The sequence below is a fragment of the Solanum verrucosum genome, unplaced genomic scaffold (assembly GCF_900185275.1).
Source record: "Solanum verrucosum unplaced genomic scaffold, falcon-dt-bn FXZP01000288.1, whole genome shotgun sequence".
In the NCBI taxonomy this organism is placed as follows: Eukaryota; Viridiplantae; Streptophyta; class Magnoliopsida; order Solanales; family Solanaceae; genus Solanum; species Solanum verrucosum.
This window is the reverse complement of record NW_026019933.1, coordinates 325,582-346,359: the sequence shown is the minus strand read 5'-3', so window position 1 is coordinate 346,359 and position 20,778 is coordinate 325,582.

The window sequence follows — 20,778 nt, the reverse complement described above, 5'->3', positions numbered from 1 at the left end:
ACATATACATCAATTTAAGTCCTTAATTATTTTGAAATTAAATATTATCTCCTAACGAGGATGATATCTGATGTAGTTATTAATTAATATGTTTTGTAAAAACTAGAAAGGTAATTTTTGGAAATTTTTATAAAAGTAGCATTTTATCCTTTTCTATAGTGACCCTGAGTTATTTTTGAATGAATTTTAAAATTGATTTTGAGCTTTGAGTACAAAGTTGTGAATTTTCAAAGTTTTTTATTTCAAACGGCTAAAGTTGGTAAAATGTAGTTATTGAAGTTTTGAGTGTCAGAATAAATTTTTTATCAATTTCATCAGTTCTAGAATGTGGAGATTGGTCGAAGAGTGTTGTCACATTCAAATTCAGAGTCTTTTTTTAGGATTTGAGGTCTTACGCTGGAACTTTGTGAAATTTTAGGTTTTGGGTTGATTTTGGTCAACATTCAGGGTTCAGATGCTCGAATAAGAATTCTGAGAGTTATGTTGGATTCGAAGGATGATTTTAGGCCTAAATGAGGTCTTGATTGAAGTTTCAGAGGTCCAGAGCTTGATTAAGCATTTAGGCCTGTCACAAATCTCTCCTCTATCCGGACCAAGTTGGACAGCCTCCAGGCCAACCTTGATGCCATCATAACCCCTCCCACAAATAAGCCAGAGTAGGCACCTACTGCATTGTCTAATGACACAGTGCTTGATTCTTTATTCAGTGATGACATAGCACAGCCCGAGGCCACCCGTGCTCGAGGGAAGATGCACCGCTCTAGTCAAATTTCTGACACCACTGAGGATGCTCGAGCTAGGAAGTGGGAATGCCAGCAGAATGAGCAGGCTAGGAGAGCCTCCATTATAGATGAGGAGTTGCGCCAGCAAAGGACTCGTGAGAGTATTATTGGAGCAGTTCTAGGCCCACCACTGATACCATGATTGCCATGGGAGATGATGTTAGCACCACTGATGGTGTGGTTAGAGTGACTAATAGCACTACTAATGGTGTTGTGATAGATGATGTGGGCACTACTGAGGGTGATCCAAGTGTTGTTTTAGCGGGATCCGGGAAACCGAACCCACCCGCTTGTTGAGGTTTTCAGCGCATTTGCGCCACAGGTTTGCTTCACCTTCACCCTACTTTTTATTGGTTATTTTTGAGCATTGGGGACAATTGTACTCTATTTTATTGGGGGTGGGGTAAATGGATTGTGAGTGATAGGGTGAAGTCTGAGTAACCCAACTCATAATCCTCTCTTGGGGTTTTCTTGCCTGTGTTCTTTTTTCCTAAGAGACTGTTTAATTTCTGCTGAACCGGCATGTTTTAGGATTGTATGTGTAGAAGAATGAGAAATAATGAAGCATGCTGGCATAATTAAGAAAGAAAAATGATACTCGTCCAAAATGTGTGACATGTGCTAAACTCTATAGACTAGAATGAGTTGAATGTGTTGGCTCTGAGCATGACATGATAAAGAACAACCTTGATCTCATAACTTAAGCTAAAATCTTGAACTGGGTAATCTAATAATCTAATAATAAAACTATGTGCCAAGAGTGTGTGAGAATGGTTGATTGTTCAAACAGTTTTGTACCAATCTAGAACTTGCCCCGTTGGTCCTGCTAAGATAATCTAGGCTAGAAGTTAGGAAGTGATCATAGGCCATTGTTCAAATTAGTCCACTTAAACTTAAAATGATCTAACCAAATGATAGCATTATTCCCTTTTGATCCAAATATTTGAGCCTAAAATTGACCAATTCTTTTGATTCACCTAACTCACCTTCCCTTAAAAACATTGTCTTGGCCTCAATCCCTCCTTGGACATGTGCACCTTGACTTAGGCCAAAAGCCTAAGTTGAGGGTGGCTAAGCCCAAAAGTTACCTTGATCTTGGCCCTGGTCCGACATCGGACATTGTGCACCTCAACTAATGCAAAATGCATAAGTTGAGGGTGGCTATGATAAAGGAAACCAAATGAAAAAAAGGGTATGAAAAGAGTTTAGTGTTGAAAAGAGAAAAAGTATGAAAGAGGATGTGACTTTGTGCAAAAGAAGCAAAAGAAAAGTGTTGAAAGAAATAAAAGAAAAAGAAGAAAGTGAAAAATAGGAGTAAAAAAAAAGGCAAAAGTCACATCCATGTTGCAAAGAAAGAAGGGAAAGAAAGTTAGATGAAACGTCGCCAACCTTCATTACGAGAAGATGTACCCATTCCTATTTCATGATTCTAACCTAGAATTGATATTGTTGGGTTGATGCCATGAAAGGGAACTTTGTGGGTTTAAATGTATCCTTATAGTATTGATGAATTATGATTACAATAGCTTGAGAATAAAGCTTAATTAATGATAATGAAATCTAGGGCTTTGAGAGTAAAGCTTAGGATGTTGGTAATTGATGTTATTGTAGAGGAAGGGATACTTCCCCATGAATCGACTAAGTATGAATGTATGTATGTGAAAGGCATTCTCACATGAATGATTCTAGGTTGAAAGGATTGCTCACCTAAAATGAATCAAGACTAAAAGTTGATGTAATTGATGAGGCTAGAGGCGATTACCCTTGATCTCTATATGAAAGGATATGAGGTGATTCCCATACTCCTTAGAATTGAACAAGAGGTGAGTCCCCACGTTCTTACTATGATGAATGGACATGGAGGTGAGTACCCATAATCCATATGAAATAATGTGGAGGCGAGTACTCGCATTATATGATAAATGGTGTGGAGGCGAGTACCCACATCATATGATGAGATTGTGAAGGCGAGTACCCGAGATCTAAAAGTTATTAAGGTAAGAAGAGAATACCCATTAGCCTTTGTAAGTTAGGCAAAGAGGTGAATCCCCATGTCTTTAAAAGTAAGTGTGAATGATGTAGATAATGTTGTGAAGAATGAATAGCTTGGATTGTTTCTTGATATGCCTTCCATGAGGTAAGTTGACTAGAGGCGGATGACCCAAGTCTTGACTAAGGATGAGTAAGGTTACCTGAGAAGTATTTCTTTCTTATTATGATGATTATTTATGTGCATTTAATATGCTTATGGTTTGTATTGACAAATTATTATGTTTATGTTGTTTATGCTAGCCATCATATTTAGTACTTGATTGTATTAACGCATACTTTTGCCTACATTCTTATCAAATGTAGGGTCCGGCGACGTCGACACTCATTCTCGTGGCTAGGATCATAATAGCTTAAGGAAGTGAAGATTTGGTGAGTCCTCATTGGATTCAAGGATGTGATCACCACTCTCTTTTATGTCTTGGACTATTGTATGGGCTGTGTCCCAAGACTTTACTCATGATGTTCAGATGGTTTAAGACAATTGTTTAGACTTCCGCTTCGTTTTATAAAGACTTCGATTGTATTGAAATGTTTTAAATTTCCACTTATTTCTTTTACTTTATGTTATGATATACTAAGTGGCTTGTATGAGTGTCACGACCCAAGCCTAGGGCCTAGACGTGACCGGCGAATGGGGAACCCGAAGGAACCCCAAACAAGCCTCATAGCGTATCATTACACATCCTTGGTCGCGAAAGCAATTAAAATGACCATAAGCAATAAGCATAATCAAAGGGGGAAATCGGGACTAAGGGAGCAAGAGAAAAAAAGAAGAAATGATACATAAATACCATAGATGAGTCAAGCTCAAGCATAATACACAACTTGTCCAACACCACCTCTAAACATGAGTACTTAGCGGGGGACAAGACAAACTACCGGGCTCACCCTCATAGTCAAAACATAACTAAAAAGAAAAGTCTTATACATAGCAAAAGATCATGAGCAACGTTCCCGGAATGGAGGACTCACCAATAACCTTGATAGGAAATCATATTAGCCACGCGGAGGAGGATGGTCAAGCGGTGCTCCGGTCCCTACATGGTGACATCATGTAGGCATAGAGTATGCATTAGGACGTTTGAATGTACTAAGTATATGGGATGCAATGCAATGCTACAATAGATGGACATCATAGGAAAAATGCATAATCATACCCGATAGATAGCACATTAATGAAATGATATATATAATGACGCTTACATAAAAATCATATTTAGTGGGAGGTAGTACATGTGTGGCGAGTGACCATCAATATAGTATTTCCAAGGCCTACCACCCCCTTGGAGAGGCGAAAGAGGTACAAACCCCTCAATGTGGTTACCCGGGCCTACCACCCCCCGAGTTAGGGACCAAGGTACAAACCCCTCGATATGGTTATACGGGCCTACTACCCCCGTACTAGGCAACCAAGGTACCAACCCCTCGATACGGTTATACGGGCCGCTACCCCCCGTACTAGGCTTGGTCGACTCACAACACTATATAGAGAAAATCATATACATGTATCCCTTTCATCATCATTTCAATAATTATATAATCATCCGACTCATAGGATGTACATTGGACCTTCCATTTCCTAAGAATTCTATAAATGGCATTTTATCAAACACATGGTGGGCTATTGTTCATGTAGATAAAATCATGTCTTTCAAGAGTACTAAGTCCAACCAATTCCAAAATTCATATAAATCAGCCCACCAACAACATACATGTATATACATCAACCTTCATAATTGATCATGGAAGCATAAAAACCATAAGCATCACATAATAATTTCATTTCATGATAATATGCAAAATATACCATAATAGGGTGTGTAGTAGTAATTACATACTTCAAGAGTTCATAAATAACCATAAGGACCCATAAACTTGAAGCAAAAATAGAGGATAAATGGTTGGACTTGTGGAAAGGAAGGTTTCCACAATCAAACCCACATACCTCAACTTTGGAGAATCCTTGATGAAGATTGGAATGGAGAATTGAAGCTTGAGATTGAGTCTTGAATCCGGAATTAGAGCTTGAGATGTTTGAATTTGGTTGAAGATCTTGGTGAAATTTTGAAGAGGGCTTAGAGAGTATTTTTAAGTGTTTTGGAGCTAGAAAAATTTATAACTAAGTATGGGACATATCCTCTTTTTATAAAAGAAAAACGTCTCCAGCTGCTACAGTAACTTTGCTCACTGGAATTTGCAATTCTACCGAGACAGGTTTTACGAAAATGGTCATAACTCCCTCATCCTAACTCGGATTGAGGTGAAACCAAGTGCATTGGAAATCTTACTCAAAGGGCTTTAATTTAATAGGTGGTGGTCCTTCCAGTTCCTTGTGTGCTAAGAGATATGCCCCTTTAAAGTTGACCCTCCAAATCGCATTTTTTGCGATTTTCGAATTTTGATACGGTTGCTCTAAAATTCGGGTTAGACCCATTTCCCACTCAATTTGACCTCCTGAATAAGAATATGAAGTCGAATTTCCGAAATCATGCACGGATTTTGAGATATATGGAAATTACAATTATAGGTGTTTTCGAAGCACATTTTCGGGCATTTTTGGGGTCGTTTCAATATCTCCCCCTTGGGAACATTCGTCCCCGAATGTTAAAGAAACGTACATGAGGGACACAAACATGGCAATATCATCCCATATAAGGATGCAACAATGCACTTACACCTTATTTCAAAAATCTCAACATAGTTGTAAAACCACAATGAACTTGTCAACTTAAACATGAATGTATGCAATGACATGGGGGCTGAACTTAAGACATGAGATTTTATAAAGGGCTTAGATCAATACCTTAGGCTTGAGTGGAGTGGAAAAGATAAGGATATCGTCTTTGCATGTCCGCTTCGGCCTCCCAAGTAGCACTTTCAACTTGTTGATTTCTCCAAAGGACTTTAACGGAAGCCACATCTTTGTTTCTCAACCTCTTCACTTGTCTATCTAAAATCTGGACCGGAACCTCTTCATAGGTCAAATTATCTTCAACAACACCCACAACATCAAGAGACACAATGGCAGTCGGATCACCCACACACTTCCTCAACATAGACACATGAAATACCGGATGAACCAAATCCATTTCGCTAGGCAATTCCAACTCATAAGCTACCTTGCCAATTCTCCTCATCACCTTATAAGGACCCACGTATCTTGGGCTCAACTTGCCCTTCTTACCAAAACGAACCACACCCTTCATGGGTGACACCTTCAAATAGACCCAATCACCAACTCGGAATTCAAGAGCCCTTCTCCTCACATCGGCATAGGACTTTTGGCGACTTTGGGCCGTCTTCAACCTTTCTCTAATCATTCTAACCTTCTCAAGAGCCTCCATAACTAGGTCTGGTCCTAACAAGGCCACCTCACCAACCTCAAACCACCCAACCGGTGATCTACAATGCCTCCCATAGAGAGCCTCAAAAGGAGCCATACCGATGCTAAAATGATAGCTATTGTTATAGGCAAACTCAATCAATGGAAGATGATCATCCCAACTACTCCTAAGCTCCAATACACAAGCCCTAAGCATATCCTCAAGTGTTTGGATAGTCCTTTCGGCTTGTCCATCCGTTTGCGGGTGAAAGGCCGTAGTAAGCTTAACTCTCGTACCTAGACCCCTTTGAAAGGACTTCCAAAAGTGTGAAGTAAATTGAGTACCACGGTCCGATATGATGGATAGAGGAATCCCATGCAACCTTACCAAGTCATGAATATATAACCTTGCATAATCTTCCGCCCCATATGTTGTCTTTACCGGTAGAAAATGAGCCGATTTTGTCATCCTATCAACCACCACCCAAATAAAATCAAAACCTTTTCTAGTCTTGGGTAAACCAACTACAAAATCCATATTAATTTCTTCCCACTTCCAAGTAGGAATCTCTATGTCTTGGGTTAGACCACCCGGCCTTTGATGTTCGGCCTTGACTTGTTGACAACTATGACAATCGGAGACGAATTTGGCAATGTCCTTCTTCATGCCTCCCCACCAATACACATCCCTCAAATCTCTATACATTTTGGTGGAACCGGGGTGAATGGAGTAGGAAGAATTATGAGCCTCCTCAAGAATTTTCTCCCTCAAACCATCAACACAAAGCACACACAACCTACCTTGGTACCTAAGGGCACCATCTCCCCCTTGGGAGAAAACTTCCACCTTGCCCTCTTTCACCAAGGCCTTCAATTCTAACAAAGAAGAGTCAAGATCTTGTTTTGCTATCACCTCATCAACCAAGGAAGACCTAGCACCATCAACAACGACCACACCACCATTACCAACCTCTTCCAACCTAACTCCCAACCTAGCCAACCGATGCACCCCCCTAGCCATTTCCCTATCACCAATATCAACATGAGCTAGGCTACCCATAGACACCCTACTCAAAGCATCCGCCACCACATTAGCTTTACCAGGATGATAATGCACACTCATATCATAATCTTTAAGAAATTCTAGCCACCTTCTTTGTCTCAAGTTGAGATCTTTTTGGGTGAAGACATATTGGAGACTCTTATGATCGGTGAACACATCAACATGTACCCCATACAAGTAATGACGCCAAATCTTTAAAGCAAACACCACCGCGGCTAATTCAAGATCATGCGTAGGATAGTTCTTTTCATGCACTTTGAGTTGTCTAGAAGCATAGGCTATCACCTTACCATTTTGCATTAGGACACAACCCAAGCCAACTCTAGAAGCATCACAATACACAACAAATCCCTCAAGCCCATCCGGTAGTGACAATATAGGAGCGGACACAAGTTTATCTTTCAAGGTTTGAAAACTCCTTTCGCACTCGTCGGTCCACTCAAACTTAGCCTTCTTTTGTGTCAACTTAGTCATGGGAGAAGCAATAGAAAAAAACCCATTCACAAATCTCCGGTAGTAACCCGTTAAGCCCAAGAAGCTCCTAATATCCGACGGGGTCAATGGCCTAGGCCAATTTCTAATCACATCGGTCTTCTTAGGGTCTACCTTAATACCATCCCCCGACACCACATGACCTAGGAAGGCAACCTCCTTCAACCAAAATTCACACTTTTCATACTTGGCATACAACTTCTCCTCTCTCAATCTTTGCAACACAACCCTCAAGTGACCCATATGTTCTTCCTCGCTATGCGAATAGATTAAAATATCATCAATAAAGACCACAACAAAGGAATCAAGGTAGGGTTTAAAGACCCTATTCATTAGGTCCATGAAGATAGCCGGTGCATTGGTTAACCCAAAGGACATGACCACAAATTCATAATGCCCATACCTAGTCCGGAAGGCTGTCTTGGGAATGTCACACTCCCTCACCTTCACTTGATGACACCCGGACCGAAGATCAATCTTAGAGAAATGGCTAGCCCCTTGCAATTGGTCGAACAAGTCATCAATCCTAGGAAGAGGATATTTATTCTTGACGGTGACCCTATTGAGTTGCCGGTAATCAATACACATCTTAAGGGACCCATCTTTCTTCTTCACAAACAACACCGGTGCACCCCATGGTGATTGGCTAGGCCTAATAAAACCCTTCTCCAACAAGTCCTTCAATTGTTCCTTCAACTCCTTTAACTCCGCCGGGGCCATACGGTAAAGGGGAATAGAAATGAGTTGAGTATCGGGGAAGAGGTCTATGCCAAAATCTATTTCCCTTTCGGAAGGAACACCGGGAAAGTCATTAGGAAAGACATCAAGGAATTCATTTACGACCGGAACCGACTCTATAAGAAGGGTTTTGGACTCCACATCTCTAACCCTCACAAGGTGATAGAGACACCCCTTAGAGATCAACTTACGGGCTTTAATGCAAGAGATGAACCTACCCTTGACTACCACATTATGGCTTTCCCATTCAAGAATGGGTTCACTAGGGAATTGGAATTTGACCCTACGGGTTCTACAATCAATGGAAGCATAGTATGCATGCAACCAATCCATCCCAAGAACAACATCAAAATCGACCATGTTCAACTCAACAAGATCACAAGGCAATATTTTATGCAAGATGCAAATAGGACAATTTCTATAGACCTTCCTAGCAACAATATATGCACCAATAGGAGTAGACACCTTATATGACTCACGCAACAAGTCGGGCTCAACATGAAACTTTTTGGCAACTAAGGGGGTGACAAAAGAAAGAGAGGCACCCGGATCAATTAATGCATATACATCAAAGTCAAAGATTTTCAACATACCGGTAACGACGTCGGGGACTTCATCGACCCCTTGCCTCCCATGCAAAGCATAAAATCGATTGTGCCTTGGGGCACCATCTTGTCGGACCCCTCTCCCCAAAGGAACCGCATTGGCACATTGTGGACGGACCTCCTTACCCTTGTTGCGATTTCGAGGACAATCCATTGCCTTGTGTCCCATTTCCTCACAACTATAGCAAGCACCGGTATTTCTCAAGCACAGGCCACCATGGCCCTTACCACACTTCGGACATACCCCTTATGGGGCGCATGAGAAGACCCTTGGCCTTGATGAAACCGGCCTCCCCTTCGACTTTGGAACTTGCCCTCAAAACGGGCCCTTTTGGCCTCATGACCCCTCCTCTTCCTCAACTTCTCCTCCTCCATCTGTTCAGCATAGACCATCAAGCGGGACAAGTCCATGTCACTTATCAACATTGCGGACCGGCATTCTTCACTCACTAGGTCGGACACACCCATCACGAATTTGTTCATTCTAGATCGTGAGTCGGCAACCAAGTGTGGAGCATATCTTGAAAGTTGGTTAAACTTGAGGGCATACTCCCTCACACTCATAGACCCTTGTTTTAAATTCATGAACTCCACCAATTTGGCTTCCCTAAGTTCAAGAGGAAAGAATCGATTAAGGAAAGTCGTTTTGAACTCTTCCCAAGGCACCACATAGTTTGCCCCCTTCTCTTCCTTCCATTGGTTGTACCATATTTGGGCCACCCCTTTTAGTTGGTAGGCCGCCAACTCCGCCTTATCTTCTGACCTCATGCCCATGATAGCTAATATCTTGTGCACTTCATCAATGAACTCTTAAGGGTCTTCATCTAACTTAGACCCATAGAATTCCGGGGGATTCATCCGCACGAAGTCTCTCACCCGAGATGCCGGGGTAGGAGCCTGAGGGGCTTGGGCCCCGTGGTTGGCTTGATTAGCCATAGCTTGAGCAAAGAAAGTAAGGGCATGCCAAAGATCCCCATTGGTCGGTTGTTCCTCGGGTGCGCGGGCTCGTCTTCCTCTTGTATTAGGCATGATCTAGCATAGCAAAGAACAACCGTTAGGGAAGAACTTAATTCAACTCTATAGCACGACTTAGAACAAGGAGAAGGGAAACATTTCCTAAAACGTCTCATAGCCTCCTACTCATAGTTGTGGTGCACAACACAACCATGAATCGGACTCTAATCAACGCGGTGTGTTGGACTCCGAGGATCTATCAACCTAGTGCTCTGATACCAAGTTTGTCACGACCCAAGCCTAGGGCCTAAACGTGACCGGCGAATGGGGAACCCGAAGGAACCCCAAACAAGCCTCATAGCGTATCATTACACATCCTTGGTCGCGAAAGCAATTAAAATGACCATAAGCAATAAGCATAATCAAAGGGGGAAATCGGGACTAAGGGAGCAAGAGAAAAAAAGAAGAAATGATACATAAATACCATAGATGAGTCAAGCTCAAGCATAATACACAACTTGTCCAACACCACCTCTAAACATGAGTACTTAGCGGGGGACAAGACAAACTACCGGGCTCACCCTCATAGTCAAAACATAACTAAAAAGAAAAGTCTTATACATAGCAAAAGATCATGAGCAACGTCCACGGAATGGAGGACTCACCAATAACCTTGATAGGAAATCATATTAGCCACGCGGAGGAGGATGGTCAAGCGGTGCTCCGGTCCCTACATGGTGACATCATGTAGGCATAGAGTATGCATTAAGACGTTTGAATGTACTAAGTATATGGGATGCAATGCAATGCTACAATAGATGGACATCATAGGAAAAATGCATAATCATACCCGATAGATAGCACATTAATGAAATGATATATATAATGACGCTTACATAAAAATCATATTTAGTGGGAGGTAGTACATGTGTGGCGAGTGACCATCAATATAGTATTTCCAAGGCCTACCACCCCCTTGGAGAGGCGAAAGAGGTACAAACCCCTCAATGTGGTTACCCGGGCCTACCACCCCCGAGTTAGGGACCAAGGTACAAACCCCTCGATATGGTTATACGGGCCTACTACCCCCCGTACTAGGCAACCAAGGTACCAACCCCTCGATACGGTTATACGGGCCGCTACCCCCCGTACTAGGCTTGGTCGACTCACAACACTATATAGAGAAAATCATATACATGTATCCCTTTCATCATCATTTCAATAATTATATAATCATCCGACTCATAGGATGTACATTGGACCTTCCATTTCCTAAGAATTCTATAAATGGCATTTTATCAAACACATGGTGGGCTATTGTTCATGTAGATAAAATCATGTCTTTCAAGAGTACTAAGTCCAACCAATTCCAAAATTCATATAAATCAACCCACCAACAACATACATGTATATATATCAACCTTCATAATTGATCATGGAAGCATAAAAACCATAAGCATCACATAATAATTTCATTTCATGATAATATGCAAAATATACCATAATAGGGTGTGTAGTAGTAATTACATACTTCAAGAGTTCATAAATAACCATAAGGACCCATAAACTTGAAGCAAAAATAGAGGATAAATGGTTGGACTTGTGGAAAGGAAGGTTTCCACAATCAAACCCACATACCTAAACTTTGGAGAATCCTTGATGAAGATTGGAATGGAGAATTGAAGCTTGAGATTGAGTCTTGAATCCGGAATTAGAGCTTGAGATGTTTGAATTTGGTTGAAGATCTTGGTGAAATTTTGAAGAGGGCTTAGAGAGTATTTTTAAGTGTTTTGGAGCTAGAAAAATTTATAACTAAGTATGGGACATATCCTCTTTTTATAAAAGAAAAACGTCTCCAGCCGCTACAGTAACTTTGCTCACTGGAATTTGCAATTCTGCCGAGACAGGTTTTACGAAAATGGTCATAACTCCCTCATCCTAACTCGGAATGAGGTGAAACCAAGTTCATTGGAAATCTAACTCAAAGGGCTTTAATTTAATAGGTGGTGGCCCTTCCAGTTCCTTGTGTGCTAAGAGATATGCCCCTTTAAAGTTGACCCTCCAAATCGCATTTTTTGCAATTTTCGAATTTTGATACGGTTGCTCTAAAATTCGGGTTAGACCCATTTCCCACTCAATTTGACCTCCTGAATAAGAATATGAAGTCGAATTTCCGAAATCATGCACGGATTTTGAGATATATGGAAATTACAATTATAGGTGTTTTCGAAGCACATTTTCGGGCATTTTTGGGGTCGTTTCAATGAGGCCTCTCCGGGTCTGATACGCCTTGTTACGTCTAAGGGGTACCCATGGGTCGTGACATAGACTGAGCCCTATTGTTGTTACCTCATTGCCCCTCCTGGCAGAAGGGCAATCATTCAACCTATGGCTAGACTGACCACACCCAAAGCTCCCTTCCTTGCCAGCAAGACACTTGCCCAGATGGTTCTTACCGCACTTTGGACGAGCACTCCCCTGAGACTTAAAGTTTGATGCCCTACCTTTATGATACCGTCGAAGCATGGGGGTGGAGCACTAGCTGATGAAGGTGATGGGTTATAGACCTCTAGTGAAACTGTGATCGATTTCCAGCGTCTGACTTTTGCTGTGAGTACTCATAATTTACTGTTCTTGTATTTTTTTTTTGTCCTTAGCCATCCCCTAGTAGCATAACATTCCTGCACTCAGTCTTTACCGGATCGGATACCTCAAACAAGAACTTACTCATTTGTGCCCTTGAATCGGCAACCATATGTGGAGCATACCTAGAGAGCTGAGTGAACTTCAACCCATAATCTTAGACTGACAGAGAACCCTGCCTCAAGTTCATAAACTTTTGCGCCTTAGCTTCTCTCAACTCTCTTGGGAAGAACCTGTCTAGGAAATCTCCAATAAAATAATCCCAAGTCACAGGAGTTACATCTGCTCCCTTGTTATCTTTCCACTAAGTGAACTAAGTATGAGCCACATCCTTAAGTTGGTAGGATGCTAACTCAACACTCTCAGATCCAGTTACTCCCATTACCCCAAGGATTTTCTTAAGCTCATCAATGAAGTTTTGTGGGTCCTCACAAACCTCCGATCCTATAAACTCAGCCAGATTCACCCGAACAAAGTCTCGAACCATAGCTACAGTTGATCCACCATTTATGTTAGCAGGAACTGGGACATGTTGATTGTTCTGATTGACTACACTCAAAGCCAAGAGATGGATAACATTCTACAATTCTGCATTCGTAACGTCATGGTTCGGGACTAGAGGAACTGCATTAGTATTGTGTCCATTAGCTCTATGAGGAGGCATGATCTGAAACGCATAACGACGAATTAGAAAGGAGAATTTGGATCATACCCACACACGATAAGAATAGCAATGAAAATGAACTTTTTCTTAAAACATTTCGCAACCTCCCTCTCATAGATGTGGTGCACTTTTCACCCATGAAACAAACTCTACTTAGTGTGACTTTCAGACATTCTAGGACTCTTAAACCTAATACTCTAATATCAAGTTTTACAGGACCTAGGATCAAGAGTGACTGCAAGCTAACCTTGTGTCTGACATATCATAAGCATACTGAAAGATAACTAAATAAAAAAGAACTATGCGGAAGCTAAAAGAGTGGTTATCTATAAAAATGGGGAATACCCAATTAGTCTGAATGTATAAACCATATTAAGAGTTTAATAACAACTGAAAGATCAAACTCAATAAGTCAAGATGATACTACTACTATGTCTAAAAAGCCTCTAACTGAGTTGAGTTGCTAGGACAGACTCCCCAGCTAACTCTAACAAAGCTGAAAACTGAAAGTAAAGGCTAAATAAAAGCATGTATATTGTCCTCGAAATATAAGGACTCGCCACTGAAGATGCTGAGTATGGATCGAGAGTCGATCTAAGTGCAATCTGGATGTTGAGTACCTGAACCTACATCATTAAAGGATGTAGTGCATAGTATGCATTAGTACTTTGAATTTACTGAGCATGCAGGATGTAGATACTAAGTTGAACAAACATATATAAGCTCATACAAGGCATAATTGAGCAATAATGTAAACTGAGCAAGAATGTAAATACTGAAAAATAAAACTTAAAAGCTAAATTGAATGCAATGACCAAGTGTTAATCATGAACATAACATGCTAAACTGAATACTGAAGTACATACTGAAAACCTGGTCAAATGCACTAAGGGTCTGACTGCGAGAGCTACTATTTACCGACATAAAACCATGTGAGCTAAACATGGATTTTGATGTATATACCCTATCGAGAGGACCCAATATACCTTGTCAGGGGTATAAAGGCATGACTGGCATGATCACTAAATTTGATGCCCAACAGAGGGGACTTATACTCTTACTGGGGCACATAGTTCTGGACTATAAGGGTACGCTGAACCCTAGTCCAACTCGGTGTTAAGTCTACTCCCAGCTGAATATGAATATGATTGGAATGTAACTGAAATACTGAGTAGCCCAAAATATTGACATGCTAACTAAAAATCCAACATTTATATACTGATAATGTAATATTAATTAACTGCAACATGATTATCTGTTTATCTGACCTAGCAAGTGTAATTTCTGAACTAAGAGAATATACACAACTAGGTTCTGAGTTTCATACAAGGAACTGAACAAACCTTCCAAGAAACATGCTATTTCGATTTAGGATACTACAACAGTTAAATCATAGTAAATATTCAAGGTTTTAGAAACCCTAAGTCTAAGCAAGATATAGAGAATCAAGGAACTGGCTGAATTCTAGGGACCTAGTTGATGAAAGGAACCCACTAGTTAAATCCCAAATACCTGGTGATGAAATCTACGGAGAAATCCTTTGATTTTGGGGTTGGAACAGAAGAGAACTTGATGTGTGTTCTTGAGGTGCTGGTCGACTCTTTCTTCTCTTTTTGATATAAGTTTTGATGATTTTTGGGAATAAATGTTTTTGATGGGTTTTGACTAGATTATTAGGCTTTAACTGAGTAAACCAATGTAGTTTAGGTATTAAACGACGTAGTTTAAATGCCCAATGCATTGGGAAAAAGACCAAAATGACCCTAACTTAAAAGTGGACAAGGCCATTCCACAGAGCCACTGACGGTCCGTCGTTGGTACCACAGCCCGTTAAGTGGGTCGTGGTTATTGACCATGGTCCACTGGTTTTGAGGGGTCCATCTACGAACCCTACCATGGCATGTGTGAAGGACCACGGACCATGAAGACCACTATGGTTATTCGCTTGGGCTGGGGTCTGCCGGCTCAGGACGACGGACCCTTCCACAACCCGTGGTGGGCTCTGTGGTCTTATGCCTGAGCCCTGCTTGCTCTGCCTTGCCTCCACAAGCCTTCCCACGACTCGTGTGGTGGTCCACGATCCATGAAGGGTTCCGTGGTCCACCACTTCTGGGTGTGTGTGAACCCCTCCGTGGTTCACCTTTTTCTGTTATTTTTCTAGTGAAAGTACAAGTCTGATTTCTGAGGTGTTACATTGATCATACCTGTAACAACATATGGTGAATTCTCCTGCTCTTGGAGACTAGTGCTAGCATACAAATGTGTTGCTCCTCCACCTGTCCCTGAAGTAGCTTCTCTTAGAGAAACTTTATCTACTGGAGCTGCTGAAGACGATTGGGCTCTATTTCCCCTATTACCATTTCCCTTCATGTTCTTAGGGCACTCTCTCATGAAGTGACCAATTTGTCCACACTTAAAGAAAGCATTGGAGCCATCATGACACGCTCTTGGGTGGTTTCTACCATACTAAGCACATGTAGGAGTCCAGTTAGCCCCTTGTGCCACACTACCCTGAGACTGAATAGGTCGAGCTTTGAAGTTCTGCATATTCTAATTCCTGAAGTCACATCTATGCTTTGGTGCAGGTGCACTAGCTGATGATGGAGCAGGGCTACTTGGCATTTGCTGAAAAGATGACCAGATCGAATTTCTATCCTTTTGCTGACCGGACTCATTACTTGTTGTCTTGGCCCTCTTATTACGGAACTCTTCTCTATCTTTCAACTTGCCTTCCTCAACCTGGTGCACATGGATCATAAGCCTTGCTATGTCCATTCCCCTATCAACATAGCAGTTTTACCCTCTTTGCTTGACAAGAGGTATATTCCAGCCACAAATAGACTAATCCTGCTCCTCACATCAGCAACCATCTCCGGAGCATAGACGGATAGTTGAGTGAACTTGAGGTTGTACTCATGCACACTCATGGTTTCCTATTTCAAGTTTAGAAATTCTCTCAGCTTTGTTTCCCTTAGATCGCGAGGAAAGAAACGCCCCATGAAGAAACTTTCAAACACAGTCCAGCTCACAATTGGTGCCCCTTCATCCCTACTCAGGGCACTCTTTCATGAAGTGACCGGTCTACCAACACTTGAAGCAACCATTGGAGCCATCGTGACACGCTCCTGGTTGGTTTCTACCACACTTAGCACATGTAGGAGTCCAATTACCCCCTTGTGCCACACTACCCTGAGACTGAGTAGGTTGAGCTATGAAGTTCTGCAAATTCTAATTTCTGAAGTCACCTCTATGCTTTGGTGCAGTGCATTAACCGATGATGGAGCAAGAACTAGTTGGCCTTTGCTAAAAAGATGACCGATTCACATTTTTGGCCTTTTGCTGACCGGACTCATTACCTGTTGTCTTGGCCCTCTTATTGAGGAACTCTTCTCTATCTTTCAACTTGTCTTCCTCAACCTGCTGCACATGGATCATAAGCCTTGCTATGACCATTTCCTCTGCTAAAGGCCCAGTTGGCGCATCGCCGAAAAGGTCGATGAGCGCGACCTAGACTGCCATTGGACTCAAGACAATTTCAAATTAAAGTCTGTAAAACTTGGCGAGCCTAGGAAATTGTTGTGGAATAGCACACTAGGTCGGCGATCGCGACCTAGATCGTCGTTTGGACCCCTATGTTGACTGGAGGTCCTGTAAAACTCGACGAGGTAAGTGACCACTCAGCGTGTCACCAAGTGGTTCGGCGAGCACGACTAACGTCGCTAATTGGGCAAAAATGGATGGTTTTTAAAAGGTCAAAGGTTTCAATTTTCAAACTCTTTCACTTTCCCTCACTTTAGAACTTCCCAAACTCACACCCTCTTAGTATCTTCTATATTTCTTGCATTTTTACTGTATTTGAGTCGTTGATCGTGTGTTCGGAGTGGATTACATTACCGCCTAGCATTTCAGTCTTTATTATTCGGCATCTAAGGTCGGTTTTCCGCACCCCTTATTTATTTTTGAGAATTTAAACTCTTATGCAAATAATTTTATCTTGTTGATGTGTGATGGGCCTCTCTGATAGTGTTAGGATGCTTGAATGCTTGTTTTAATTTGAATATCTTGCCCGTAATGTGTATATTGTTGAAATCCCGTAATTTTGTGCTTTAAAACGAATCAAATTTTGTGGGGTTGTGCTTGCATGTGGTTTAAGTTAGTTGGGTGAAGTCTAAGTAGCCCATATTTGTGCCAAAAGACATAATGCACCCAATGATAGATCGGGTGACGTCACTCTTAAGGGCAAAACTCGTCAATCGGCCAAATTTGGCAAAACCGGGAGAAGTCTGAGTATCCCAGGGTAATGGGTGTTATGGGTCTAGTTTTAATTTGATTTATACATGCTTTGATTTTGTTCTCGGGGGTTGCGGGGTTGATTTCGAGAAGTTGGGTTGAAAGTAGGCACGTTGGGTCGTTTGGCGAGCTAGGTCGAGCTCGCCGAACCACTCGGTGGTTTGCTGAAGTTCTCCATCTAGCCTTTAATTTCATGCTTGATGTGTTGTTGGGCTCTGCAACTTTTGGCGAAAAGCCTGAGATCGCCGAAGGCACTCGGCAACTTGCCAAAAGACTTCTTGATCGGCTTTTGTCTACACCCCTGTAGCCTTTTTCCATTGTAACTTTTGACAGGCTAGCCCTTGCTCGCTAAAAGCTATCGGCGATTCGCCAAAAGGCCCTTCCCATTGCCGACTTGCTAAAATTTAGAGCCAATCCTTTCGGCGAGCCCGATCTGGCTCGCCAAAGTGATTCGGCGAGTCTGTCTGCAATTGTTTCTCTGTGAATTTGATTGAATTATTTCTAATTTTTTCCCGATGTTTTTCAGACATGGCTAGACCTAAAGTTGCAGGAAGAAGCATGCCACCCCAAAAGAAAGTAAAGGCTATTGCACACAATGAGGATGTCGGTGCATCCAAGGGAAAGGCCACAAAAGTTCCCACAACTGGTGGGAAAGGCAAAGGCAAAGAGAAGGCACCTGCGTCACCGGAGGTTAGTTCCGATAGTGACGGCATCTTTGCCACCCACCTCACTACTTCTGAAATTGAGAGTGAGCACCAGGAGCACCAGTCTGTAGCCTCTAATAATAATGAGCAAATAGCATCACAGAGGGCAGAGTTGCGCTCCAAAAGGATGAATGATCCATCTAGGATCAGAAATCCTCAACCTACTACTCCTCCTCTTCCAACTCCAGAGCAGGTTGTAATCATAGCTCCTCATGTGTAGGATCCTCATCTTAAGTCGATGAACAAATTAAAGACTGAGGGGCTGAGGACAATCATTGAGGAAAAGCGTAAGTCCACAGATAAGGTGATTGATAGGTACCCCGAGATAATGAGATGTTTGAAGTCTCATAAGTTCCAGATCTTCACAAAGCCCTGTGGCCCGTATATTCCAAGCTGGGTTAGGGAATTCTACAGTGCATACAGTGCCATGATTCCACAAAGAAATAAGCAAACAGCTGCATTCAAACCAGTCGACTATGTGGTAGTCCGGGGTAAGAAAGTGTTGTGTGATAGCACTACTATAAATGTGGTCTTGGAGTGCACGAACAACATTGCAGACCCTCACCAGTACAAGATTAAAACTAATTCATTTGAGGGAATAAAAAGTTGGTTGGCTCCTCTTATCTGTGATGGCACTCCAAGGTGGTTAGAGGCAGGGGTCCCGATAGTAAAGAGAGATCTACATATAGCTGCGATGTATTGGTTTGGCTTTATTAGCAGTACTGTGATGCCATCCCAGAATGAGTCCATCCTTCACCACTCTAAGCCATCTTGTCTTGGTGCGATCATTGCACGGGAGCGAATAAATTTGGGTATGATCGTTGTGCAAGAGATGGACATGAGCGCCAAACAACCCCAGACTTCCCTCTCATTTCCGGTGCTGATCACCAAGCTATGCAGATAGGCTCGAGTTCCTACAGATGCAAAGAAGGATGTGGAAGTGATTCCCACATCCTCGACTGATATCTGGAGGATCGAGGCTGAATACTTAAAGGATCAGGCAGAGATGAAGAAGGCACCACCAGTGGACTATTCCCCAGTTATGGACACACCACCTGCAGAGGCATCTTTGCCTACTCCGGCCCCTAGGCCTTCAGGTACCTCTACTACTACTCCTTCTAACACTCTAGGTTCTTATGCTGCTGCACTGCCTCCTAGACCTGTTGTTGCTGCCGTCTCCCGGACTCCGATCACTCAGGCTTCATTACTCAGGATGGGGCAGCTTGCCCATTCTACTGATCGTCTAGCTGCCAGACTCGAGGCCTCCATTTCGGGCATGATTCAGACTTCCTTGGCTGATGTTGTGACACCATTGAGTGTTGCCATTGATGCCCTTGTGGCAAGGATATAAGTGTGCGAGCATAGCCAAGGGGCCACCGAAGAGGTGACAGCCTTAAAGGCCACTATAGGTGTGTTACGGAGTGATGTGGATCTGCTAAAGTCCACCGACATGTCAATGATCTTCGAGACGGTGGATATCCCATATGAGCCAGATATGCCTCCGGCTACCACCGGAGATAAGGTTAGAGTTGAGCAGACAGTTGATCCCGAATTTGAGGCAGAGACTAATGAGGAGTTGTTTGAGGTGGCTTAGGAAGCTTCATATGAGGGCCTAACTGAGACTGAAGAGGCCATGGTAGATGTTGTTGTGTAGGCTTCCTTAGCAGATACTCTATTGGCTGCTCCTAGTGCAACTACTTTTCCTTCTGAGGTGACTCAGGGCACTGATGCCCAAGTCCAGATTGATGAACTGTAGATAGGATCCTCTTTTTACCTCCCTCTTTGTCTTTCTTTATTTTTGACTTGTGGATAATTTGTTTTGTTTGCATTTGAGGACAATTGACTTTATTTAAGGTAGGGTGAGACCCACCTTTTGTGTGACTTTTTGTGAATATTGATGTTTTGTTTATATATTTGGGTTTTTGAGCCATATTTATATTTTTTACACTGCTTTTGTGGATGGTTGAGCTTGTGGCTCCTTGTTTTTAATTGTAAATGATTTTTTACCCTTTCGAAAAATTTGCCACCTCTTCTTTGTGATTAAATGTGGTTGTTCTTTTGCAAATTTAAATATCGGTTTTGATCAATATCGATGACTTGAATAGTGCTTATAATCGAACAAAAATGAATGCGCTACGATGAGGCCAAATGAAGTTGCATAGTCAATATGTGAACTCTTTGCATCTCGTTGTGACTAGACAAGTATCGAATTGAGTCTCTTGTGAGGAACATTGCACACTAGCGAAAGTGTGGAGCCTTGTTTGACTTTGGTGTCAATGCCTTGTGTGATGAGCTTACCGTGAACTATGTGTGATGACACCTAGAATTTGCCCCGTTGGTCCAGTTGACTAAATGATGTGAACTTTTGAGATGATCTTAGGCAAATTTAAAGAGTGTGAAACAATTTGACATTATATCTCTTTTTATGGCCTACCTTGTGAGTGTGTGAACCTCTTTTGAACACCCTTT